Genomic DNA, 26932 nt, shown 5'->3' with positions numbered 1-26932 from the left:
CCCTAGAGTCGGGAAGGACTAGCACATATATGCGAGGAGAACCTTTACCTTTACCTTTAATACAGAGGACTATTTGCAAAAATGTAAACATCACCTGTATGTTTAAACATACGTCTTCAGATTTTGTTTTGTCTTGGCTTCTTTCTCTGTCATAATACGCTAAAACCAGTTGATTGTCTGAAACCAGTTGATTGTCTGGCAGTGCCTGTGGTTTGTCTTATGATTCAGACTTTAAAATTTAGAATTTAGAACTGAATCTCGATTTGATTTCAGAGGTAATATATTCACTAGGGATATACTCAGCTGGGATCCAACCCCATGAGGGTTCCTTCCCCATCTGCTATCATAGATTGCATCTATTGAAGTAAGCTACAGCTCACAAAAGTTTGGGTCTTTTTGTATCTTTTATTATTCTCAAAAGGGGCTGCTGGACTCTTTCTGATTTTTATGCATTCCACCAATTGCATAGCTTCAACTAAAACCAGGACTGGCACATAGCATGCATTAAAAAAACAGCAACAACCACAGATGTTGTCCTCTTTTACATCTCTACAATGGGTGGACCATGCATTCTAGCATTTTTCTCTTGTGCTTTTTTTTTTTCATTAGAGAGAATAAATGACTATGTTTCCCCCTAACTCCCAGTTCACATTTCATATTCATTTAGCTAGTTATAGTGACCTGATTCCAGTCTATAGCTTGTGGAGACAAAACTAAGGAAAACTGTGTCTAGTTTAGGAGGACTTGCAGATCAAATGGATTGATGTAGCAGAGCACATGTTTAAGTGAATCACCCAACAAATGCTGTCCAGATGACACCACAAAGCACAACTAGCCACAATGTGGGCTCACCCACCTAGCCTTCTTGCTGCACCTCAAAGACATCCTACTTAGAGTACTTTTTGCCAGAAGCAGAAGATTCTCACAATCTTCCAAACACAGTTGGTGCATAGTCTGGAGGTCTTCCTTGATTTATACTCCTGCTCAAATAATGTCTTTGCACAAATACATCTTGCTCACATGTGCCCTTTTTAGCTAATGAGACACTGCTTATAGTCACTGATACTCTAGTTAGGTTGTTGGCTGTTATCACCTTTAAAGCCCTAGATGGCATGGCTCCACAGTGGTTTCTGCCTGTCCCATTAGACCTGACAGGAAAGGCATGTTCTGAATGCTCTCAGTGAAGCAGTGTCACCTGACAGATCTTAGAAAGCATGCCATCTCTGTCATGGCACCTCTCGTAATTGTGGGAAAAATAGCAGGTGAGAGCATTAGCTATATGCACCTCCTTTTAATCAAAACTAAAGGCAGGATAAAAAAAAGACTAATAAAAACATAAAAATGTTGTCAAATAGACTTTTTAATTTAATTTTTAATAGGGGCCTCGGCTTGGATTTTTAAAAAATTGATTTGGATTATGTATGATATTTTGGTGGACATGATGGCTCAGCGGTTAAAGGGCCTGAGTTTGTCAGCCTAGAAAGCTGACATCCCGGGTTCAAGACTCATGTACTGCACAATGAGGCGAGCTCATGTTACTTGCCCTAGCTCCTGCCAACCTAGCAGTTCGAAAGAATGCAAAAGCTAGTAGATAAATAGGTACCACTTTGGTGTGAAAGTAACAGGGTTCAGCTCAGTATATAACCATGCTGGTCACATGACCATGGAAAGGGTCTTCGGACAAGGCTGGATCCCTCGGCTACGAAATGGAGATGAGCACTGCCTCCTAGAATTGGACACAACTGGACAGGAGAATATCTTTTGCTGTTATATTTTTATCTTTGTTCACTATCCAGAAGGCCACCGATTAGATGGAGACCATGAAAGAGAAGTTAGAGGTCAGGAGAAGTTAGAGGTCAGGAGTAGTCATATTCCAAATGACTACTCCCATCTGGCCACTGCATTTTCTGCTTCTAAGGTAATTTTTTTTTTTTGGTTTGGCTATCAGAAACACCAGATTCTCACTTAGCAGCTGGAGTTTTTTGGGTGGGTGGATGGGTAGTGAAACTGGAGAGAATTGCCACCATATTCAAAAGGGACCTGACTCATTGCCAAGACATAGTAGACTGTGCAGCACATTACACTGCCCAGGGTCAAGTTCTGTGAGATGGTTGGCCATATAAAAACGATGAATGAATACATGTATCAACATTCTTCCTATTTCAAGGACAGGAGAAAAGTCACAATGTCTCTGGGTGCTTGACAGTCTCTCTTGAATTGCAGTGCCTAATCAGCTGGCATTTTTGTTTTTGAAACATAGAGATCTGCATTGGTTGATAGGAAGCTGAGCTGAGCTTGGTTCACTTGCACATCCTGTTTACCCTTTGAATGCTTCGGGGGAGGAAGGAGCAAAATCAGCAGGAATGATACAGTAGATATTCTGGTTGGCAGGGTAGAGTGATATGAGGCTGCTCTTTCATCACCTTTATGACATCTCTATGTATGCCAAAATCATAGATAAAGCTTTCCCTTCCAAGTTGAGATGACACCGGAGCTATGATTGAGATAAGTAAGCCTATTACAAAACATGGATTTAGGCCAGGGATGAAATCCAGCAGGTTTTGACAGGTTCTGGAAAACTGGTAGCGGAAATTTTGAGCAGTTCGGAGAACCAGCAAATACCACCTCTGGCTGGCCGCAGAGCGGAGTGAGAATGGAGATTTTGCAATATCCCTTCCCCAGGAGTGGGGAGGGAATGGAGGTTTTGCAGTATCCTTCCCCTGGAGTTGGGTGGGTATGGAGATTTTGCAGTATCCTTCCCCTGCCACACCCACCAAGCTACGCCCACAGATCTGGTAGTAAAAAAATTTGGATTTCACCACTGATTTAGGCAACTCTTCCACAACTATAATTTAACCAATAAGTTAGATTTGGTCATAATGTTTAAAAATTCAACATCTTGGAGTGTCAGTGTCTAGGGTTGAATTTTATCAAGCCATATAATTTGTTTGATGTGTTTCTTGTGTAAGCCCAACAATTGTAGTTTATATGCCATGATTTATGGCCTGGCATTAGCACAGCCATTGGGTTACAATGATTCATTCATTATATTGACACCTGAATAACAAGTTTGACACTTGTTCATTGGTTTCATTTATGGGGCTTTGCTGCTAGAATCAACCTCTTTATGGTCAGTGAATAAAACAATACTTTTGCCTTTGAAAGGTTGGAACTGTTTTTGCTAAGTTTCAACATACTGATTTCTTGCCAAGGTACTTAGTTTACTTTAGGTTCTGGATAAGTATTGGCATAATTGGGTCCACCTTAACAGGTGGGAAAGTGGGGAAAAAAACCTAAGAGTAACTAGTAGTTTCTGATCTCGAGCAAGCAAGTGCTATCAGAATATGAAATTAGAACATGAGTGCATATTTTTTGGGTGGCCATTGATCATAATCATTTTGGAGAAGTGGGCATTAAAGTGAAAGTGGCTATGATGTAAAGTTGGGTGGCATGAAGCTAGGATTTTAATTTATGTTGCTTTTGGAGGCAGTTTGGTTTTTTATTATTATTATTTTTAATTTGATGGAAAATATTTTAGGCTTACACTTCAATTTTTATTCATTTCCTGTCTGAACATAGCATTCCTCACGTTCTTCATATGAAGAACAGCTACAATGACCAGCTGCTTCTAGAAACATAAGGATATAGTTTTCCCCTTCTTGGCAAGATGAGAGAGGGGGAGAGGATTACTGGCAAATGACAGTTCAGAAGAGGGGGAAATTGAGAGAAGAAATAATGTCGTCGGAGAATTTTTATTGTTTTGCAACAAAGGGAAATGCCTATTAAGGGTACCTATTATCAGATTTTCCTTCATGGGATTCAGAGGAATGTTGGCCCTGCATGTAAAAATGGGTTATAAAATAGTCTTCTAATGAGAGGCTGGAAAAGGGATCCTTGACTGGTTCCTTTGTGAAGGCTCTTGAGATTAACCCTGGCTAAACATACTTTGGGCAGTGATAACCTTGCTGTGCTTGTGACATCCAAGCCTGCTATCCAATCTTTTGTGGACTAGTTCCAGGAAAGATGGGAGGCCAGCCTCATTAATTGCAGGCAAGAGCAGAAGTAGGCAGAAGCAGAGCTGGTCCTGCAGCAACCCTTCATGACCAATAGAACGTACCAAGCTGGTTTGGTTACACACCTCACACTGGGAGCTTCACAGGTGAACCTAATTGGCTGGGCCAACTCTAAGTTCTCCCACCTACAGGTTGTGAACTGTTGGAGCCAGTCGTTACTTCATTCAGTTGAATCTAGCTGAAGTTTTTCAAAAGTGTATGATGGTGCCATAGTAAGGAACCCTTGCTGGAGAGCAGAATTGCTTCTTGCATCATCTTGGCTTTACATTCCTGCCTTTTTCACAACTTTATAGAAATGTTGCTTTATGTTTTCCATCTCTCTGCTATGATGCAGTAGATTATTATTATTTATTCAGCATTAAAGGAAATTCTTGCTGTTGTACATTCTGTCACTTCTGATTCTTTGTGGCCCTATGGATAACAGTTTCCCATGATTATCTGTCAGTAATGCATCTGAGTTCTTGTAGGTTTGTGTTTGTGTCTTTGGAGATAGAATGTAACTCCCTTGTCTTCCATCAGCCTCTTTTTTGATGGCCTTCATTTTTTTTCCCCCAAGCATCAGAGTCTTCTCCAGTGACTCTTGCCTTTGGCCATACTTCAGGTTAAATTTGTAATTAGTGTTTCCAGTGTCTGGATTTCATCCAATATTGAAGGATTTGTTCTTCTTATACAGTTCAAGGAAATCACAGTGTTTTCATAGCATTGATTAAGACATTGATTTTTTTTCCTTCAGTTTTTCTGATAGTCCAACTTTCATAGCCATGCATTACAGTTAAGAAAATCGTGAATTTGGCAATACATATCTTTATTTGAATTCCAGCTCTCCCATTTATTTTACATAGGGACGAGATAAATAAAGTTACAAAGCAGAGTCATGTTTTGTTGTATACTGAAGGCTCGTTTTCCAATTTTTTTAAAAAAAATTTTATACCGCCCCTCTCCCGAAGGACTCGGGGGGGGTGAACAGCCAGGATTAAAAAACATACAATATAAACATTAAAATAATTTAAAACATAATTAAATCTGAATTGGCTTCCCCCAATTTAAAACCCCTTACCCATAAAATTAGCCAATTAAAAATTGTCTTTTGTTTATAAATATTTCTTTTTATGACTTACTGTTTCTACACTGAGCTTGTCGATCGAAAGGTTGGCAGTTCAGCAGTTTGAATCCCTAGTGCCACTTAACAGGGTGATCTCCCATTACTTGTCCCAGCTTCTGCCAACCTAGCAGTTCGAAAGCACATAACAAATGCGAATAGAAAAATAGGGACCACCTTTGGTGGGAAGGTAACAGCGTTCCAGCTTTGAAAAGAAGATGAGCACTGCCGCCTAGAGTCGGAAACGACTAGCACATATGTTTGAGGGGAACCTTTAGCTTTGCCTTCATTTCTACTAACTATTAGAACAGGAATGCATAAATCTAACATCTCTAGATCTCTACATGCTCATTAAGATTATGTTTTTATTCACTGCATTCTATTATTATTTTGTACAGGACAGTTTGGTTCCCTGTAGGTGGACAGCACAAGAATTGTCTTGCTTTGCCTGAACCAGAAGTGGATGCAAAGATCAATTCTCATTAAAAAGACATGTTGACAACATAGAACCTGAGAGAAAAATTAATGCATCAGGAAGACACTCCTTGGAAAAGTTGGGTGGCACCCAGAGATGGAAAAGGCCAGGATTATGTTTGCCAGAAATTAGAAAAAAAAAGTTAGGTATGAACTGGAAAAATAAGGTTTTCTGAAACTTGTTTGTACATTCCACAAAAATTCTGTGGCTTCTAAATAAAATAGCAGTCCAGATGCAGTCTTATGACTGCAAGCTGCCCATTTGATGGATAGAAGCCCTTGCTGTTGGTATATCAGTCTGTAAATTAGCAAATATACAGCTCTTGATAAAAAAGCTAGCTCCAGAAAAAAACAAATTTAAGAATAAAGTGTTGGCGGAGATCCCTATTGGAGAGTTTAATATATAGTCCTAGCTATATAGAGCTTTAATACACTATCAAAGTAAACTTGGGTAGCCTTACCCAACAATCTTTATTTTTGTGTCTATCTGATAAAAATGACATGTCAGTATAAATGAGGAGATGTTCTCTTAGTCTACTCCTTGGCATTTACAGGAGTTGAAGTGCTACACATGTGGAAGGCAACAGGTTGTAGAAGACTATCATAATCCAACTCATGCAACTCAATTCTTCTTCACATGGAATAAGTACATGTTTGCCTTGAGACTTTGAGCACAATGTTTCCCTCTGTATTTCCCTTCAATGCTTTGCTTTGCTTTGCTCCTGAAAAATTATCCATCACTGTTTACTATGGTTATTAATTGTTTATTATGGGAATTGTTACACTGCAGCATTTTGAATACAGAATACTTCTTGCTGGGAGAGCCTTGTGCGGTCCAGCAACCAGAAGGCATAGACCAGTGGTGGGTTGCCCCCAGTTCGCACCGGTTCTATAGAACTGTGTGGCCCCATTGCGAACCGATAGTAAAGGTAAGTAGAACCCGTCCCTGGCATAGACTATTTAGCCATGACAAAGTCACATTGTCCGAGATGCACCACAAGGAGGCTGGTCTACATTGCACTCCGATGGTATACAGTGGTATCCTTCACAATCACATTATTAAGATTGCATTGGTGCAAATGTATGGCAAATTTAAGACTCTTTCGTTTAGTAAATATAGTGTACTAGGAAATTGTATGGATGGTATAAGGCTTGAGAAGGCTGATCTCTTTGGATGTATGATTCACAAAGGGATGTCCATGGAAATGTGGATGTATTTTGAGATACAGTATGTGCTGAACTTTTGACCCCTGCCAACGCTCATTTTTTTTCTGAAGTCATTGCTCCTGGGCGACATGATAACAACACACCCTGCCTATTGAACTGAGTGTAACTGAAGATTTACCAAGCAATTTCATATTTGTGTACTGCCAAGTGAACCAGATAAGTCCATATGCATCCCAAACATTGCACAATTAGTTCATCTTTCAGACAGATAGATTATATTTATTTATTGGGAAAAATATTCTATCTTTCCTGCAGTTTGTATGAAATAAAATGGGATGGATGAGATTTGTTCTTGATTATGTTTAGAGTAAGTTTGGTTACAACTTTTCAGGTAAAAACCTAGAATCAAATTTATTGGAATCAAGTTACTGTGGTGCTTACCTTAGAAAGGCTCTATTGGGTTAAAACAAAGTCAGTGAGGAAACTTTTGTGGCAGTCACTACTCCAATGTACGCAGATGGGGGAGCACTCCGGCAGGCTCAAATATTATGTCAAAATCTAACATATGACTTGGCTATACGGTAGTGATTTTAACTTAAGCTGGGACGATTGTGGTATTTCTCCCAGCTGTTAGTGTCAATGAATCTGGAACAGTGTAACTTAAAATAATTCTAGGATATATGTTTTTGTGGCAAAGCTAACCATTCCTTGATGGAACAGATCCATCATTCCACACTAACAAACTGCACTATATTAAAACCAGTTGGAGCAGCAGTACTGAAGTAATTCATTTTTTTTTTTTAATCCTAGAGACTTTTTAAAGCAGTAATAAAGTTTTGGCATCTCTGCTCATCTCTTGTTTGCTTAAATTGTTCTACAAAGAATAACAGCTTGACATAGTTAGCATAACCAGAACAAACCTTTCCCTGTTTAAATTCTTCTGCATTATTTCTGGGCATTTTTTTTTTAACATTTAAGAAGGGAAAGCCACAGTTTCTTCCATATTTCTTTCCCTGTGATACTTGAACAACATTTAAGAGGCAATAAATTCTCCAATGCATTCATGGTCCATCCTAGATGCTTTGAGGATCTTTTTCCATCGATAACATATGAACAGCAACACCAAGAAATTAAATACTTTCTCTAAAGTTACAAAATAAGATGTAATGGAAATATTCAGGTCACTCGTTCTGCCCATGTTGAGTAACTGAAGCTAAATCAGTACCAGATGGATCCAATCAAGACTCAGCGGAATTGTAGGAATAATCTTTATTCACAAGTTCACTCAGGGGTAGACAGAGACAAAAGAAGATCTACTGACAGCATCTCCTATTGGATGTACAAAATTCATCTGTATTGCTAATTCAGCCTTTTTTCAATCTAGACAGAGACAACGTCCTCATTGCTGTAAAATATATTAAAAACACCCACAAATCTCTGGATAGTATGTAGTTCCTGGACTAAAGTAGTGGTAAACCAGTTCTGCACTGTTGTTACGAAAATAATATGGACATGTCAGTGTAATCACCACTTGAGCTGAACTTAAGGAAAACCTAACTTACTACTTGTCACGAGTGTTTTCAGGATTGCTGTGGCTACTTGATCAGTCACAAACAGTATGGTTTCAATCAAGCCACCTCCTGTTTGCAATTACCTGCAAGCCTTCCCCGCCCTAGTTAATTGCAGGTTAACTCCCCATATAAGCAAGGACCTTTTCGCTTGCTACTCGGGCCTAAATGCTGTTTAGGCCTAGATGCAGAGCTCCTGCTGGAAGCTGGATGCAGAGCTCAGTGCAACGTTACAGAAGGGAGGAGAACACAGATAAGGACTCCAAACGCTGTTGCAGAGATACTCCTACGGATGCTTGCCTTTTGCTGTTTTGAAGCACGCAAGCCATCATCAGAACTGCTGCTGCTGGACATTCTTCCTCCCACAAGCTTCAAGCTACATTTGCTGATTGAAATTGTTTTTTCTTCAGGTGACTTTTTTAGCTGTGAAGTTTATGCTGCCGCCCTTCTACTACCTCGATGATGTATTGACACCGAAGCTGCTTATTGTCATGTTAACCTTTTTCTCTTGTGAACTGTTTTGGTATTGTGGAGAGGAATCTAGGGAAATAGCCTGGCTTCACATAACCAAGATAAGACTTTGTTACTAATGTGCTTTTTTAAAGACATAGTGCTTTTAAAATGTTTTAAAGTAAATTATATTTTTACACAAGACGCCTCTGTCAGATTTATTTCAGTCCTAATGTGTTTGCTCATGAGCTGGTTCACGGTCCGGGGTACCCCTCAACCCCACTTCCTAACACTACTGATTTGAGATCAAGGTATCAGAATGATCCATGACTTGATACTGTTCAGATTCTAGCTGCTTTTAAAATCTTTCTAGAAATCAACATTATCTTCATTTTGTACCAGTAGCCCTTCACTTAATGATCATAACTGAGCCCAAAATTTCTGTTGTTAAGTGAGACCTTTTTAAAATGAATTTTGCTACATTTTATGACCCTTTGTGCTTCAGTTGTTAAGTGAATCAATGCAGTTGTTAAGTTAGTAAGATGGTTGTTAAGTGAATATGGCTTCCCCATTGACTTTGCTTGTCAGAAGGTCGCAAAAAATGATCACGTGACCTCAGGATTCTGCAAGGATCATAAATAAGAGTCAGTTGCCAACTGCCTGATTTTTGGTCATGGGACCATGGGGATGCCACAACGGTCTTAAGTGCGAAAAATGGTCATAAATCACATTTTTCAGTACCGTTATAATACCGAATGGTCACTAAATGAACTATTGTAAGTCGAAGGCTACCTGTGCATATATGAGTAGCTCCAAAACACTTTGTAAAACAGACTAGGTTATGTTTATTTATACTGCTTTGGTTACAGATGAGCTTGATATTAAATTTCTTCTATTTTACAGTATATCTGGCTTGAATAATTCGGTGGTGATGAGACAGCAGATTCTTTTGTCTGCCTATGGCTGGCTGGCTGACTGGTGAGTTTATGTGATTTTTTTTAAAAAAAATGTTCTAAGTGAAATTGATTCTATGTATGTTTGCAAGCATCATCAAGTTATTTGGCTGACATTTACAGAAAAAGAACAGCTGAAGTTCCTGCGAAACAAGAGACAATCCTCCTATCGGCTATGATAATAACTACTCTAACCGTGTGTGATTGTGTTTCCAACCACTCAGCATGTGTGACAAGACCTCTGCCTTGCTGCTTCCTGCAGCCTAGACTGGGACTCAGATGCTTCGTGCATCAACTATGACATCTGGAGTTACAGGACTTTTCCAAATGCAAGTCACATCCTTGAATTTAGGGCAGCTTGACATAAATAGTTGCCCGTTCCAAAAAGTTAACAGCATGTAGAAAAATTTTCAGAGTCATTTGCTGAAAGTACAGATGGGGAATAAAAATATTCCCTACAAAGAAGTATATAAAAATGACAACATTAAGTACCCCTGTGGAGTGAGAACTGCAGTATTGTAGGTGATATTCATGTGGTAATCATAGATTGTGAAAGTTTTCCTTACTTCAATAAAATAGAGAGTATGGGTGTTTTGGAATAAACAGTAAAGGAGACAAGTTTTATGCTAATCTTTCATTTACTCCCATCCGTAAGCACAAATCCACACAAACACACTAGATATTGCAGAAGAAGGCAGAGAAATTCAGAGGAATGAGTATGATGCTCATTTGATCAGCCCTCTACAATTTGGTACTCCAGATATAATAGACTACAGGGTCTCCAGCTCCAGGCCATTGGTCCTACTGATTGGAATTATGAAAACTAGAGTTTCAATGCTTCTCAAGAGTGCCAAATGTAAAAAATAAATAAATGAATAGGCACTCCAAAATAGGCACTCCTTTAGAGTGCTTCATGGCTTAGGACCTGGGTACTTATGGGACCGCCTTCTGCCACCAGTAGCCTCTCACCGGCCAGTACGCTCACATAGAGAGGGACTCCTCAGGGTGCCGTCGGCCAAACAGTGTTAACTGGCGGCCCCCAGGGGGAGAGCCTTCTCTGTGGGGGCACCTGCCATCTGGGATGAGCTCCCCCCGGAGATACAGACGATCCCGGATTTACACACCTTCTGCCGTGCCCTCAAGACTTTTTTATTTCAGCAGGCTGGCCTGGCCTAACTTCCCTTTTAAATTGTAAATTGTAAATTTGTTTTAAAATATTAGGGGTGTTTTAATTTGTTTTGGGCCAAATTATCTAATGGGTTTTTATATTGTCTTTTAAATTTTGTAGTTTGTGTGTTTTATCTCTTTGGCTGTTCACCGCCCTGAGTCCTTCAGGAGTAGGGCGGTATATAAATTCAATAAAATAAAAATAAAAATAAATAAAATAAATTTGCCTTAGAGAAATGCTACAGTTGGTACATTGGGGAAATTCAGATGGTGACACCCACACCGCACCAGCTGTCATGGCCTATTGGCAGCCACTAAAAATGAATTAATGCTGGAGTTACCTTTGTAAATGAAGAAAGAGCTGAAATGTAGCTGAACAAAGATATGCACATTTAGAAATTATAGAATAAGAGATGAGAAGAACTCTTGGGGACCCAGGCTCTGCACTTCTCACACACACCCTCACTTAGTTATCAGCTGAAGAGCTAATGGTTATATTAGATATTGTGTCCAGAATCCACTCTGTGGGATGAACAGATAGTGGTGGCAGTTTGACACTATCAAAGCTATATTAGCCGGATTATGAATTCTGGAAACCATTCTTACAATGCAACAGAAAGGTATGCTGATAGATAAAAGAAGATAGCCAAATCCTTAAAATTCATTATAGATTATTAAATATATGTTGAATTTTTTAAAAATATTAAATCAACTTTTATGATGATGATGCAACATTTTAAAACATGTGTGGTTGTGTTAAAACTGAAGCCATATAAATCCTTGAACAAATCTCTTATCGTATTAAAAGATGAACAGTAAAACAAATTATAAATGGAACCAGCATGGGGGTAGAGGGGTTGTTTGAGTAAGAGCCTTAAGTACCAACTTCAAGGTTATGCTACAGAAGCCATAATAAGTTTAAAAATATTTTTTACTTCTTTGAATGTGTACATTTTGTCATATCACATACATAAATGCACTTACAGGGGAATTTTTTTTTTTTTTTAAAAAAAGAGAATGGCTCTTGTATGGTATATTGCTTTTCAAGGTTTCTTAATTTTCCCCAGTCTGGAAACTTTGGGACATGTTGGACAAATCTGTAATGTCTTGTCATGGGATTCATATTCTGGCGGATATGCTTTTAATGTTTTCATTGGTTTGGTCCTACAAATTTCATGTGATTCTATGTGTCTTTTGGTCTTTGATTGGGAATCTTCCAGTGTTGATTGAAAGATGGGTGGCTATATAAATTTTATTTATTTATTTATTTATTTATTTATTTATTTATTTATTTATTTATTTATTTATTTATAAATACTCCCATATACTTACAGGATAATAGGCGACAGAAAAACAAACAAACAAATCCTAATTAAATTTAATCTTTTAATTGGAACCATACTTTGAAATGCTTTTTGCAATGTTTGTTATTTTTGTTTTTTGCAAAGATCTTAATCTATGCTTCTCTTGATACAACTGCAGAATAGCATGAGCAGAAATAATGATATATATTCTGAGAGGAATTAGAAACCCCCACTATTGCATCACTGGTGCTCACATTGTTCTGACTTAAAAGCTGGCTTCCTTATTTCTTTGATTCACCAACTGTCATCCAGTTTTGTCCCCCAAAGTTATTAATATGGGGTGAATTAGTTGCTTAAATAGAATTAATTAGAAGTACAGATTAGGGCTGCAAAACTCAGGCAACCATTACATGGCAGTGCTTGAGACTCCTGCATTTCTTTAAGGTCATCTATTTGTTTAGATATCTGCAACCTAGGTGTGATAGCTGATATTACTGTTAGACTATTGGACCAATATTGCTTGGCTTCAAGTCCCACTCAGCCAAAAAGGTCAGTGGGTTACTTTGGCTTGGCCACCACTGTTTTTTAGTGCTTGTCAACTACTGTGATGTCTGCTTGATTGGCTAGTACCTGCTTGTCTGTCTGGATCTGGAAATCCCACAGGATCTTAGCTTTCTTAGTCTCCATGACCTTCTGTGAAATCTCCCATCTGTTTTTAGAAAGATCTAGCCCATATTCTGTGCAGATGTCCCTATATTTTAGCAACTCTTCATCTGGACATTTCAGTAGTCATACAGAAATTTAGCAAGCATCTGTTTTCCTAACAGATGGATATCATGTAGTGCAGAGGTGGGTTTCAGCAGGTTCTGACCAGTTCTGGAGAACCGTAGCGGAAATTTTGAGTAGTTCGGAGAACCAGTAAATACCACCTCTGACTGGCCCCACCCCCATCCATTCTCTGCCTCCCAAGTCCCAGCTGATCAGGAGAAAATGGGGATTTTGCAGTATCCTTCCCCTGGATTGGGGAGGGAATGGAGATTTTACAGTATCCTTCCCCTGGAGTGGGATGGGAATGGAGATTTTACAGTATCCTTCCCCTGGATTGGGGAGGGAATGGGAATTTTGCAGTAACCTTCCCCTGGAGTGGGATGGGAATGGAGATTTTACAGTATCCTTCCCCTGGATTGGGGAGGGAATGGAGATTTTACAGTATCCTTTCCCTGGAGTGGGATGGGAATGGAGATTTTACAGTATCCTTCCCCTGGATTGGGGAGGGAATGGAGATTTTACAGTATCCTTCCCCTGGAGTGGGATGGGAATGGGGATTTTACAGTATCCTTCCCCTGGATTGGGGAGGGAATGGAGATTTTACAGTATCCTTCCCCTGGAGTGGGATGGGAATGGAGATTTTACAGTATCCTTCCCCTGGATTGGGGATGGAATGGAGATTTTACAGTATCCTTCCCCTGGAGTGGGATGGGAATGGAGATTTTACAGTATCCTTCCCCTGGATTGGGGAGGGAATGGAGATTTTACAGTATCCTTCCCCTGCCACGCCCACAAAGCCACTCCCATCAAGCCATGCCATGCCCACAAAGCCACACCCACAGAACCAGTAGTAAAAAATTTTGAAACCCACCCCTGATGTAGTGGCTAAAGTTTTGCCAGCTGTATTTCTCTGTGTAGGAGAAAGGCAAAGAAAAGAAAAAAAGTGCCAGCCTTTAATCTTAGTATAATAAAACTATCAGGATATATCACCTCTGTACAATTCTCAGTCCAAACCTGGACAATTACAGTTTATATAGCTGTATGAACTACATTTGGTAGCTTTTATTGGGTCAGGGCCAATATGACTTGCAAAGGAAACTTGTGAATCAAACCAAGGATTTGCCAGAAAATAGATAGCCAGGTGCTAACATTTAGAAATGTAATGTAGGTTTGCCTGCGATTGTAATATTCAAATGAAAGAACATGCATCATTATTAAATCCGCCATGAAAATTTTTCCAATTATTGTGAATCGATCATTTCACATAAGAGCCATGTGACTCAAAGGGTTCTCTCCAGGGGTGAAATCTAAAATTTTTTGCTACCGGTTCTGTGGGCGTGGCTTAATTAGTGGGCGTGGCTTGGTGGTAAGGTGACTGGGTGGGTGTGGCCAAGTCAATGTCACTTCTTTGCCATTTTTTAACCTACAAAACACAACACAACACAACTGGCTCACCCACAATGTAAAAGCAGCTGTGCTAGATCCAAAATGGCCCCTGCAACAAGCAGGAACCTCACACGGCCACAAAAAGCCCAAAAAAACAACTTTCACACTTTACACACACAGAACACAACACAACACAACACAACTGGCTCACCCACAATGTAAAAGCAGCTGTGCTAGACCCAAAATGGCTCCTGCAACAAGCAGGAACCTCACACAGCCACAAAAAGCCCAAAAAACCAACTTTCACACTTTACACACACAAAATTCCACATACAGCTTTGTGAGATTTTGTGTGTTGTGTAGTTAGAGTGAAACATTACAGAAACACACTAAATCTCAGAAAGCTGCACAAATATTATTTTATTTTAATTTATTTTAATTTTTATATAAAAGCAGCTAAATTTAAAACTTCCTAAACTTTAAATGGCTAGGTCTAAAAAAGAACAACTAAAAAAACCCCCAATTAACTATTTTTTTTAAAGCTCCCAAAGGGGAAAAAAACTTACCGAATAGAACAGGGGTCTTCAACCTTGGCAACTTTAAGACTTGTGGATTTCAACCCCCAGAATTCCTCAGCCAGCTTTGCTGGGAGTTGAAGTCCACAAGTCTTAAAGTTGCCAAGGTTGGAGACCCCTGCAAGGCAGGCAGAAAGGCAGATAGACCTGCTCACCGATGAGCTTGATTGCAGGCAGAGAGATTCAGTTGCTTGCTGATGCAATGGATTGTAGGTATTACAGCAAGCGAAGCAAGGCAGGCGTTGCGACCAGCAGCTAAGCTAAGCAAGCTGGAGGCTGGGGGTGGGGGGTGGGGGGTGAGGAGGTATTTTTGCTACCGATTAGCAGGCAACTCAGCTGGGATCGTCAGAGCTTGGATCGTCAGAGCCATTTAAAAGAAAAAAAAGGCTCTGATGATCGCGTGGCTCAGCTGGGCCTGGGGGGCGGGGGCAGGGATTTTTGCTACTGGTTCTCTGAACTGCCCACCGCCATCGCTATCTACTCGCCCAAGCCGGTCCAAACCGGGAACATTTCACCCCTGGTTCTCTCGCTCTGAAGGGCTTAAACTGTTTCCAAATGCAGCATTTGAAGCTTTGCATATTTCTGATGTACTTCGATGGATGCTCTCGCTTTTGTGTCAATGCATACCGAGCTTTAATGGGGGGTGGGGCAAGGGGAGGGCAATTCTGCTGCTTTGGGGTACAGTTTGTTCTTAGCTACTATTTCCCTTTGATGAAAATTAAGAAGTCCTGTTTTGTTTGTTGATCTTTTAAAATTTATGAATTCTTTTTTGAAACAGTCCAACTGAAGAAAGAAAAACTCACCCCAAATATGCCTTTTATAAATCTCATTTTAGATTATTGCCTGGAAGTGCTTTCCCCCAATTTTGCTCAATATTATGGGAAACAAACAAACAAACAAACAAAATATGAAAATGAGAGAAAACAGAAAGCCAGTTTTTAGATTCTTTCTGCACAGCTCGTTGAAGGATGTCAAGAGTTTAAAAATTCTTTTACTTCTGCTGCTAAAACAAAACAGAACAAAAATCCAGTTACTAAGAAATGACAAAAGCTTAGTGAACATATTGCTTAAATAGGAAGACATATTTTATTGTAATCTTCATTTTATTGATTATCCAGAATACTGAATTAGGAAACACCCACCTCTCCCCATGTACTTCATATTCCTTCCTCCCTATGCTTTAAGAATATTTATTATTGTTAGTTTTTGTTTTATTAGTTTAATGTTTGTAAGCTCAGAGTCATCTCTGGACAAGATGGGTGGCACATAAATTTAATAAATAAATGTCATGATTTAAAAAATCCACATTCTACCCAATCTTGGATTCCTTTCTTGAAGCCTTGGCCTCCTCTTTCTTCAAGTCTGTCATATGGCTGAATTTGAGGAAGCAAGATAGAAAGGGTATCAATTTTTGTGAATTTTGGTATTGGAGAAGACTTCAGAGAATTCCTTGGGCAGTCAAGAAAACAAACCAATGGAGTGTTGAACTAATCAATCCAGAGTTCTTAACTTGAGACAGAAATGATCAAGCTCACATTATCATGCTTTGTGTACATTATCAGAAGTCCTAGCACTCTGAAGAAGGCTGGAAAAGATGGAAGAAACAGAAGAAGATGATAAACAACAGCAAGGTGGATGGATACATTGGCAATGGGAGCACCATTGGAAAACCTGAAAGATTAAGTTGGGGATTGATTCTTCTGTTGAAAACCTCTCCATACGGTTGATAAGAATCCGCACTGACTTGACAGTATCAGTTTGAGTTAGTGTACCAATTGCCTGTCTTATGACTTTTTGGCTGCTGCATTAATTGGAATTAGCTTGAAAGAACTATCCCAGACAGAATATTACTGTATTACAATACTACATATGAAACTCATTTTCACCTAGTATGAAATAAACTAAGAGCCTCAAAATATACCTACATGAAATATTCCACAAGAAAATGTGCATTATGATTCTTTGATACCAAGCACATCAGTGGTAGGTTTCAATTTTTTTTACTACCGGTTCTGTGGGCGTGGCTTGGTGGGCGTGACGTGGCTTGGTGGGCATGGTGTGGCATGGTGGCCGTGGCAGGGGAAGGATCCTGTAAAATCTCCATTCCCTCCCCAAACCAGGGGAAGGTTACTTTAAAATCCCCATTTCCTCCCAATCAGCTGGGACTTGGTAGGCAGAGAATAGATAAGGGCGGGGCCAGTCAGAATTTTTACTACCGGTTCTCCAAACTACTCAAAATTTCCACTACCGGTTCTCCAGAACTGGTCAGAACCTGCTGAAACCCACCTCTGCCCAATTCCAAAGTTAGACAGCATATAAATTTAATAAATAAAAATAACAAATAAGCAGAGTAAGTGGGATGTCTGCAAGGTATCATTAAAAAAATCAAGATGGTGGCACAATGATGCAACTGAAGCTTTGCCTACTTTTTATGTGTGATGTATATAATAAAAAACCCATAACTTGAGGATACACCTGCTGTGTAACCCAGGGGTGGGTTCTAATTTTTTTTACTACCAGTTCTGTGGGTGTGGTTTATTTTGTGGGCATGGTTTAATAGTCATGTGACAATTTTTTAGGATTTAGCAGAGGTACTGGTCTACCAGGCTTTTAACTGCTTGTAGAGCTGTACCGGTCTACCCATTTGTTCTTGGAGCGTTCCGGTCTACCCATTTGTTTTTGGAGGCATCGGTCTACTCATTTGTTTTTGGAGGCATCGGTCTACTCATTTGTTTTTGGAGGCATCGGTCTACTCATTTGTTTTTGGAGACACCAATCTACCACCACACTGCCTTTTAACACTGATCAGCTGTAGGGTGGCCCTTTAAAGCCCTGCAGCAAGAGTTTAAACAGTTTTTTTCCTTCTAGCCGATCAGCTGGGACTCGGGAGGCAGCGAATAGATTGGGGGTGGAGCCAAATAAAAGGTAAGATTGGGGTGTGTGTGTGGGAGGGCCCAGCTCCCAAACAAAGAGAACCGGTTCGGTGACGTCATATCGTCACCACTACTGGCTCGGCCGAACCGGGCCGAACTGGGAGGAACCCACCACTGAAGCACATCCATGATAACCAAAGCCAACATTTTCCCATTTTTTTGTAGCTAATCTAGGAAAAGGCTCTAACATTCATACAAAGTATTCACATTAGCAGTCATTCTGGTTGTACCTGTAAACAGTGAGAAGAATGTGTATGGTATCTAGCAATAGGGTACATAGCTACAGTATTATGTGATTATGAAAACAATGTGCTCAGCCAATTCTAGGGACGCATGCAAAATCTACTACATTGGTTTATTTATATGAATAAATTAATCTTGGATCTCTACAATAAATAGAATCCAAACTGCATATTGTCTAAAGGTATATGTTTTTCAGATTTGTATAATGTAACCCAAGGAATAGCATAATCTCATAACAGAAAAAAAAAGCCCAAATACGCAGTTTATTGTAGAAAAATTGTTCGCAAAATACACACATATATATTGATACATTTATTTGAAAAATGGTTTTACAATATCAGTACCATTTTTTTGTCGGTGGAATATGTAAACATGGCCAAATACAGCTTCAATTTAGTACAATGAGATTTTCTTAACCAAATAAATATATTAAATAAGGGCAGAACCACATATTATCCCACCCTGTCATTCATCTGCTCTCAAACTATGTTCTGCTGCCACAAATCACGTCTGCAGAAGCTTAAGTCCATTTAGCTGCCCTTAAAAATCCCAATGAATTTGGCTGAGTTTCTATTTTAGCAAGTTTGTTAAATTTCTTCAAGGCTTAAGACACCGTTTCAACCCTTCTGCTAAAATGAGAGGAAAAAATAGCCTTGAAATGTTTGGTCTCTCCCCCTTTAATGAGGTCATATCTGAGGACCCAGATTGTTGGGGGCAATATGCTGACTCTGTAAACCGCTTAGAGAGGTTTACAGCACTATGTTAAAGCACTATGAAGCGGTATATAAGTCTAAGTGCTATTCCTATCACGAGCCATGTTCTTTGTGGCATCTGAAGTGGATATAAAGAGAAAATGAGATCACAGGATCACAAGATTTGTCTACCTGTATCCTAAAGAAAAGAGAGGAGATGTGTAATGAATAACTCATTCATATTTCACATGATAAATTTATGTACATGAGCATGAGCATGCATGGGCTCCAGAAGAAGCATATGCACTATTTTTTAAGAAATCGTACGGGTCAACGGAATATCTGTAGAGTTTTCTCTCATCTAAGTTCATCAGAATATTGCTACTAATGCTGAGATGTATATTGTTATTTCAGGTGCTGAGAGGTGATATATCAATACAACCATATTTCATTTCAGATCAACATAGGAGTCTAGGTCAGAGTTCTATAATCATAGAATATTTTATGTTATTTCCTCACAAAGCAATGCTAGAGTATTTATTTAATAACCTCACCAACTTGGGCAAGTGTGTTTTTAAAAACAAAACAAAACATATATTATTAATTGTTATTACTATTGACATTCAGTTAAGTTTGGAGAGAGCTCTTCGAATCTACCCTGTTGTCCTCCTTGCTCCTACACAGTCTCTGAATTTGAGCTTTTCATAGACTGCTTGCTGTTAGACAGTAGGGTTTCTGTAAGAGGCGTCTCTAGTGAGCTGCTTTATAGGCTTTCCTTTTTCCTTCTGTAAAGCGGGAATTTGTTATTAAAGAATTGAGAAGATGGGTGGGTGGCACCTTGGGCTATTTTTCTTTTAATTCAGATGCTCTGACGGCATTGCAAGAGTTGATGATGCCCGCAGTTCACTTGTGCTGGTGACGTCTGCTTGACAGCTGCATAAATCATGCTGTTCGATGCCCCGAATAGATTGCTGCATAAGAATTTGTACCAGACCACCCAAGTGCAGCTCAGGGGCAGCCGTCACTTGGCTAGGCCCTGCACAGATGTACAGTAATGCAATTCTCTTTAACCCTTTCTCCTTTTTTGCTCCAATTTTGCATCTTTCTCTTCATTATGGAGTAACAACCCTTCAAATTGGATGTTCCTGCTGTTCACTTGTCAAATGCTCATTTTATGGTGCACCTAGAAAATGGAAAGACCTATTATCTGAGCATTACTAAAAAGAAATCTGTATTACAGTGAATTTCTCTATCCTTTGTAGGAGTTACAAGGACCTTTAATGTAGTGTATTCATGAGGAATTATTTTTCTGTGTTGCAAACAGATACATTTGAATGATAATTCCAAATACATATTTTGTGTCTTCGACTGGATTACTCTTCTTATCGTCCCTAACTATTTACTCTTCTGATTAGGGGTAAATGGATGTTGGCTGGTACTCTGTTCCTTTGATTTTATTAGAAGAATATCTACCATTAGTTCCCAAATGGAGAAGCATGTATAACCCTCATGATTGAATTTTTTCTTAGTTTAGGCCAGTGAGTGGCCAAAGAGAAGAAATTCTGCTGGCTCAATGGAAACAGAAAGACACACCTAGTAACAAACAATGTCCCCCCTTTTTTAAAACTTGGAGAAAAAGTTGGGGCTGCCTGTATTTTTAAAATACATTAAATCTATCTTAATGCCCATCCTTTCAAAAATATTTTAAAAATCACACTTATTATTTTTCAGTGATTTGGTTGTAGGGGCTCAGGATCCACCCAAAAAGGATTTGATGGCCTTCATAATTCCCCAGAGGTATCAATCTCCATCCTGTTCTGTCCTAATCGGTCTTTTAAATGACAACATATGCTTGTTTGGCACAGCCCATTATTACATAAACACAATCTTTGTCCTATTGTGCAAGTGCAGTTACAGCCTTGCTTACTTGTGGTAGTAATGTATGCATAGAATGATAAAAGGGAAAACAGTAACAAGAAGAGAGGGAAGTGATTAGGTCTGTAAAATCTGTCTTGCTAAGAATCCAGGTGTTACTTAATCACTTTAAGAAGCTAATTGTAAGGTAGCAAATGCTGTTGAACTGACTGCATACATTTGACTGTCTCTTTAATTCATGCTTTTGAAATATATTTGTTTACAATAACATATAAAGAGCCAGAACAATTAACAGTGAGATGATCTGGATAAAGTGGGTTGTTTTCTTTCAATTCTCTTTGTTGATGTTTCTTTGTCCCTGAAGAACCACTAATCTCTTGCATCATGGTGCCAATTCCTGAAGAGAAAGTGTAAGACATCAAAACTTCCACTGTCTTAGTAGATACGTTATCCAAAAAAAGATAATGATCTACATAAATTCTCTTTGTTGATCTTCCTTGAAGTTTTGAATTTTGAAGGACTTAAAAAAACTAGAGAAGAGCTTTCTCATTAACTCTTTCTTGTAGATTTGATTGATTGGTTATGTGCCATCAAGGGATGTCAACTCTTCTCACACAGATAGATTATCTTCAGGAGGATCTTACTGTTTTATTTTTTAGAATAGAATAGAATAGAATAGAATAGAATAGAATAGAATAGAATAGAATTTTTATTAGCCAAGTGTGATTGGACACACAAGGAATTTGTCTTGGTGCATATACTCTCAGTGTACATAAAATAAAGGATACGTTCATCAAGAAACACTGTAATTTAACACCAGCTGTCTGCAATTAAAGTAAGTTCGAATCTTGCCAGGCTCAAGGTTGACTCAGCCTTCCATCCTTTCTAAGGTAGGTAAATTGAGGACCCAGTTTGTGGGGGCAATAAGCTGACTTTGTATAAAATATACAAAAGTATGAAGGCTATTGCTTAACGCACTGTAAGCTGCCCTGAGTCTCCGGAGAAGGGCGGCATATAAATCAAATTAAAAAAAAAAAGAATCATAAGGTACAACACTTAATGTTAGTCATAGGTTACAAATAAGCAATCAGGAAACAGTATCAATATAAATCGTAAGGAAACCAGCAACAAGGTTACAGTCATACAGTCGTAAGTGTGAGGAGATGGGTGATGGGAACGATGAGAAGATGAGAAGATTAATAGTAGTGCAGACTTAGTAAATAGTTTGACAGTGTTGAGGGAATTATTTGTTTAACAGAGTGATGGTGTTCGGAAAAAAAGTTCGGGCGTTTTTGTGTCTAGTTGTTCTGGTGTGCAGTGCTCTATAGCGTCATTTTGAGGGTAGGAGTTGAAACAGTTTATGTCCAGGATGTGAATTATGAAACTATATTAAATTATGAAATTAAATGTATGAAGTTCAGGAAGAAAAATGACTTTTTTCCCCTTCGCTAAAATGGGGGCGGGCATGGCCAGTGCATGACTCATCCAGCCCATGGGCTGCGAGTTTGACACCCCTGATCTATAATATCTAGAATTAAGATGGCATTGTGATGCTACTGTAAATAGATTTCTTCTAGATTTCTGATTAATCTTATTTAACAATCTGCTCATACAAAAATGGCTTGCTAATATGACTTTGCCAACTCATAATATACAGATTTATCTTGGCTGCATGTAAAATAATTCCAAAATAACACTGGCTTGCCATTATGTTGTAGAGAGGAGTGTCAAACTTGATTTCATTGAGGGCCGCATCAGGGTTGTGTTTGACCTTGGGGGGGCCAGCATGGGCGTAGCCAGGGTGGGCTTGGCCAGCTCAACATCACTCGTGTCAGGGGCACCTGTACTGGCCAAAGCGCTCTGCCAGTGAAAACAGGTCCTCCCAAGCTCTGTTTTGCTGTCAGAGGATTGCAGGAGGCCATCCCAGTGGAAAACGGATATTGGGAGCCCATTTTCACTAGCAGCGGCACTGCAGGCTGGTCCTTCGCTGTTTCTAGGGTGGCTCCGCGGGCCAGATCTAAGCACCCTGTGGGCTGGATCCAGCCTCCGGGCCTTGAGTTTGACTCCCCTGTTGTACAGTAATGGCCTCTTTTATTTTATTTATTTATTTATTTATTTTATTGAATTTCTATACTGCCCTACTCCCGAAGGACTCAGGGCGGTGCACAGCCATGAAATAAAACACATAGATATACAAAATTTAAAATCGAATAAAATGAATTAAATAAATTTGGCTGAATTAATACCCATAATTTAAAATACCCATAATTTTAAAATACATTAAAAATTACAATTTACACTTAAAAGGGAGAAGATTTAGGCGAGGCCAGCTTGATGAAATAAAAGCGTCTTCAACTCGCGGCGGAAGGTGCGCAGATCCGGAATCCTCCGTATCTCTGGGGGGAGCTCATTCCAGATCGTCGGTGCCCCCACAGAGAAGGCTCTCCCCCTAGGGGCCGACAGCCGACATTGTTTGGCCGATGGCACCTGGAGGAGCCCCTCTCTGTGGGAGCGTACTGGTCAGTGGGAGGCTGTTGATGGTAGTAGGCGGTCCCGTAAGTAACCAGGTCCTAAGCCTTGGAGCGCTTTAAAGGTGGTAACCAGAACCTTGAAGCGCACCCGGAAGACCACCAGGAGCCAGTGCAGCTCGCGCAGGAGAGGTGTTACATGGGAGCTCCATGTTGCTCCCATAACCACCCGTGCGGCCGCACTCTGCGCCAGTTGGAGCCTCCGGGTGCACCTCAAGTGGAGCCCCATGTAGAGAGCATTACAATGCTCTCTACATATAACAAATGGATCATCTCTGATAAGAAAAAATATATGTATAGTAAGTCTAATATAATTTTCTCCTTTTTAATAGGGGAAAGTAGTTAGTAAAAAATAGTCTAAAAGCGATGTGTTAAGATAATCCAACTACTAGTAGAAATGACCATAAAGGTCTCTCTATAAATGGTAGAGAAACTCAAGCTGAGAGCAAAACAATAAAACATTTATAGTGATCTCATTGAAATATCTTGGCATGTAACTACTTCATTTCAGCCTAAGATCATATATATATGTGGTGAAGGAGAAAAAATAATAGAAAGTTTATTGATTTATCCAGATTCCTAAACCCAACAATTCTGATCTGGTCCTTAGCTTTGTGGCTTATGATAATGGCCCAAGTTAGAATATGGGTTGCTATTTTGAGGAGTTGGGTAATTTTTTCTTAAAGGGTTTCAAACTAGTGATTCATATGTCCAATAGCCCAAAGTTCAAGATGGTTTGATGATCTAGATCCTTCTGAGAAAAGCTCAGTGTGGCAAATAACTCTACATTTGTCATTTAATCACATATTGCTAAAAAAATTCTTCATAGCAGGTTTCAATCATAGAGAACATTTTTTTACATAGCAGTTCAACCTAAAAAAAGCCCGATTATATATATAGTACTTACATTTGTGTATCTTTCTATTTAAGCCTTTCGCACCTGTAGGCTCCTACGTGACTTTGCCCAATTTAGTAGACAAACATTTGGTAAAATATTGTGAGATCTAAGGGAGATCCCAAGCTATGACCAGGATAATCATTTCCCATATGTGTGGCATGAGAGGGACCTTCACTCTTGGAATTAGTCTCTCTCAACATCTGAAGCAAGTAATTAACATTGCTAAAGTAGCCGACACTGACAGTTTAATCACAGATGCAAGTATGTAACAGAAGCCCAGGTGTTGCATAGAGATCACCTTTTATCCTCACTTTGCATAATTTGTCAGGTAGGTGAAAAACTTGTGCTAGTAAAAGTTTGCATTCATTTAAGGGGCTGTTTGGAAAAATAAGACTGTGGCTCCCAACATGCTACAGCAGACATTAGGAGGTCTGGTGTCACAAAAGCAATAGATCTTCAACATAAAATGAAAGAGGAATTTAAATATGGATGCCCTTTTGGAGTCATAATAAAATGTTTTAAGAACGCCTTTTTACAGCCTTGAGTCTTGGTGTTTTTCTCCTTGGATGTCCTGTCCATTCTTTTGTACCATGTTGTTTTTTCCTTCTGGTATTAAAAATAGCATCCAAATAAAACAAGAATATAGTTACTCAGCAGCTTACATATGAAAGAAAACTACGGTAGGTTGCCCTTAGAAGTGGTAAGAGCAGAGCCAAATCTAACAACATTAAAGATACTGTGGATTTTTAAAAACAACTGATCTGAAAGACAATAAAATATTCCAATTTAAGAAATATCTTTATTACTCAAAATGATGTTTTCAGAAATTCCAGTATTTAATTGTAGAACGATTTGTAAATATTTTCAAGCTATTACAATGAATGAAATTTCCTTCCTGCCTAGGTGAGCAGAATGGATTTTTCTTTCTCAGCAAACGTTGAAAGGGGAAGACTTGATTCACCCTGAAATTTATACTTTTGTTATTGTTATATTAAGGTTTTAGCTATACTCAGAATGTCAAGAAACAACATTAAAAGTAACTATGTATTATAAAATTATGAATATCTTGCATCTTCTGCCAAAACAGTTTGCAAAGCTAACAGGACCTCCTAGGATTACAAATAGATACACAAGAATAGAATGGCAAACCTGGAGAAAAACTATCGGTAAAAGAAAAATATTTTTTTACTCCTAAAGTCAAATGTGATATAACTAGCAAAGCAGCCAGAAGTGTATTTTACTACTCATTTAATGTTTAAAATCTATCAACACGTCAGTTGCACCAATTCCCTTATCTCCTTTTGGTTTTTCAAATTCTTCAAAAGAGCACCATGTTATGTTCTGCAAGGATATTTCAGCTGGCAGACTGGGAACATTAAAATAATAATAATAATAATAAAATACTGTCTTCTATATGAATTTTCCCAACTTTTCTGGTAGAAATACTTTGCTCTTAGAGGGACATTTACTGCTTTGGAGTCTATTAATTGAAGGTTTGATACTTCACTTATCTTTTAAAAATGATTATATTAAATGATTTAGTTATTTTTTATTTAAACAGTGTCAGAATCAATTTCCTTTTTTATATTGGGTTATACTTCATATTGTAATTCTGTAGAATGAAGAAATCTTCAAATACCATGAGTAAGTATGTGGTTGTTGGTGGTCAGGACATTAGTACTACTACTAGCAAAATGATTTGCTGAGAGTCTCCTTCTTATCTTCATTTCCCCAGAAACCTTCCGGGGAATCGCAGGTATTCCAAGATATGAAACTTATGAGTGGGTGACACTTCATGAATGTATTACACAAAATTGAGCATCAGGCCTGAAATAATAGAGTGGAGTAGATTTAGATTTAGATTTAGATTTAGATTTAGATTAACAGAGTTGGAAGGGATCTTGTAGGTCATCTAGTCCAACCCCCCTCCCAAGCAGGAGACCCTACACCATCCCCAACAAACGGCAGTCCAATCTCTCCTTGAAAGCCTCCAGTGATGAAGCTCCCACAACTTCTGAAGGCAAGCTGTTCCATTGGTTGATTGTTCTCACTGTCAGGAAATTTCCTCTTAGTTCTAGGTTGCTTCTCTCCTTGATTAGTTTCTATCCATTGCTTCTTGTCCTGCCCTCTGGTGCTTTGGAGAATAGCTTGACTCCCTCTTCTTTTGGCAACCCCTGAGATATTGGAACACTGCTATCATGTCACTCCAAGTCCTTTTTTTCATTAAACTAGATGTACCTGATTCCATCAACTGTTCTTTATATGTTTTAGACTCCAGTCCCCTAATAATCTTTGTTACTCTTCTCTGCACTCTTTCTAGAGTCTCAACATTTTTTTTTTTACATCATGGCAACCAAAATATTGGATGCAATATTCCAAGTGTGGTCTTTCCAAGGCATTATAAAGTGGTATTAATGCTTCACATGATCTTGATTCTATCCCTCTGTTAATGCAGCCTAGAACTCTGTTGGCTTTTTTGGCAGCTACGCACATGGAAAGACCAGGTCCCCATGGGAAGATCAATTAAATTGAATTATTGCTACTCATGTCTATGCACAGGAATATTTTCAAGTGAGAATTAGTACCTGCTAGGAGTTATATAAGGATCAATGGAATTCAAGGTGGGTTGGGCTTAGTCTGCTTGTGGCTATGTGGGAATTCTAGGCTGATCCCTCTTTTAACTACATTCCCACGCTCTGCCATTTCTTCCCCTACATTGAGAGAGAAACTGACCATCTCATAACAAAATAAGAAGAGGGGGCAGAGGGGAAACCTCTTC

The 26932-nt window shown here is 39.0% G+C and overlaps 1 long non-coding RNA gene across 1 annotated transcript in view; it reads left to right on the top strand.

Annotated features, from left to right (window-relative positions):
* Positions 1–26932, top strand: part of LOC117661383 (uncharacterized) — an 82395-nt gene that overhangs the window by 9204 nt on the left and 46259 nt on the right. The window contains exons 3-4 of the long non-coding RNA XR_015732230.1: positions 5571–5793; positions 9735–9809. This is a non-coding gene — a long non-coding RNA (uncharacterized LOC117661383). The remainder of the gene's footprint in view (positions 1–5570; positions 5794–9734; positions 9810–26932) is intronic.

The sequence above is a fragment of the Pantherophis guttatus genome, chromosome 2 (assembly GCF_059756535.1).
Source record: "Pantherophis guttatus breed Tessera chromosome 2, ASM5975653v1, whole genome shotgun sequence".
Taxonomy (NCBI): domain Eukaryota; kingdom Metazoa; phylum Chordata; class Lepidosauria; order Squamata; family Colubridae; genus Pantherophis; species Pantherophis guttatus.
The sequence above is the reverse complement of the archived record's forward strand: the minus strand, read 5'-3'. Positions and strand labels throughout refer to the sequence as shown.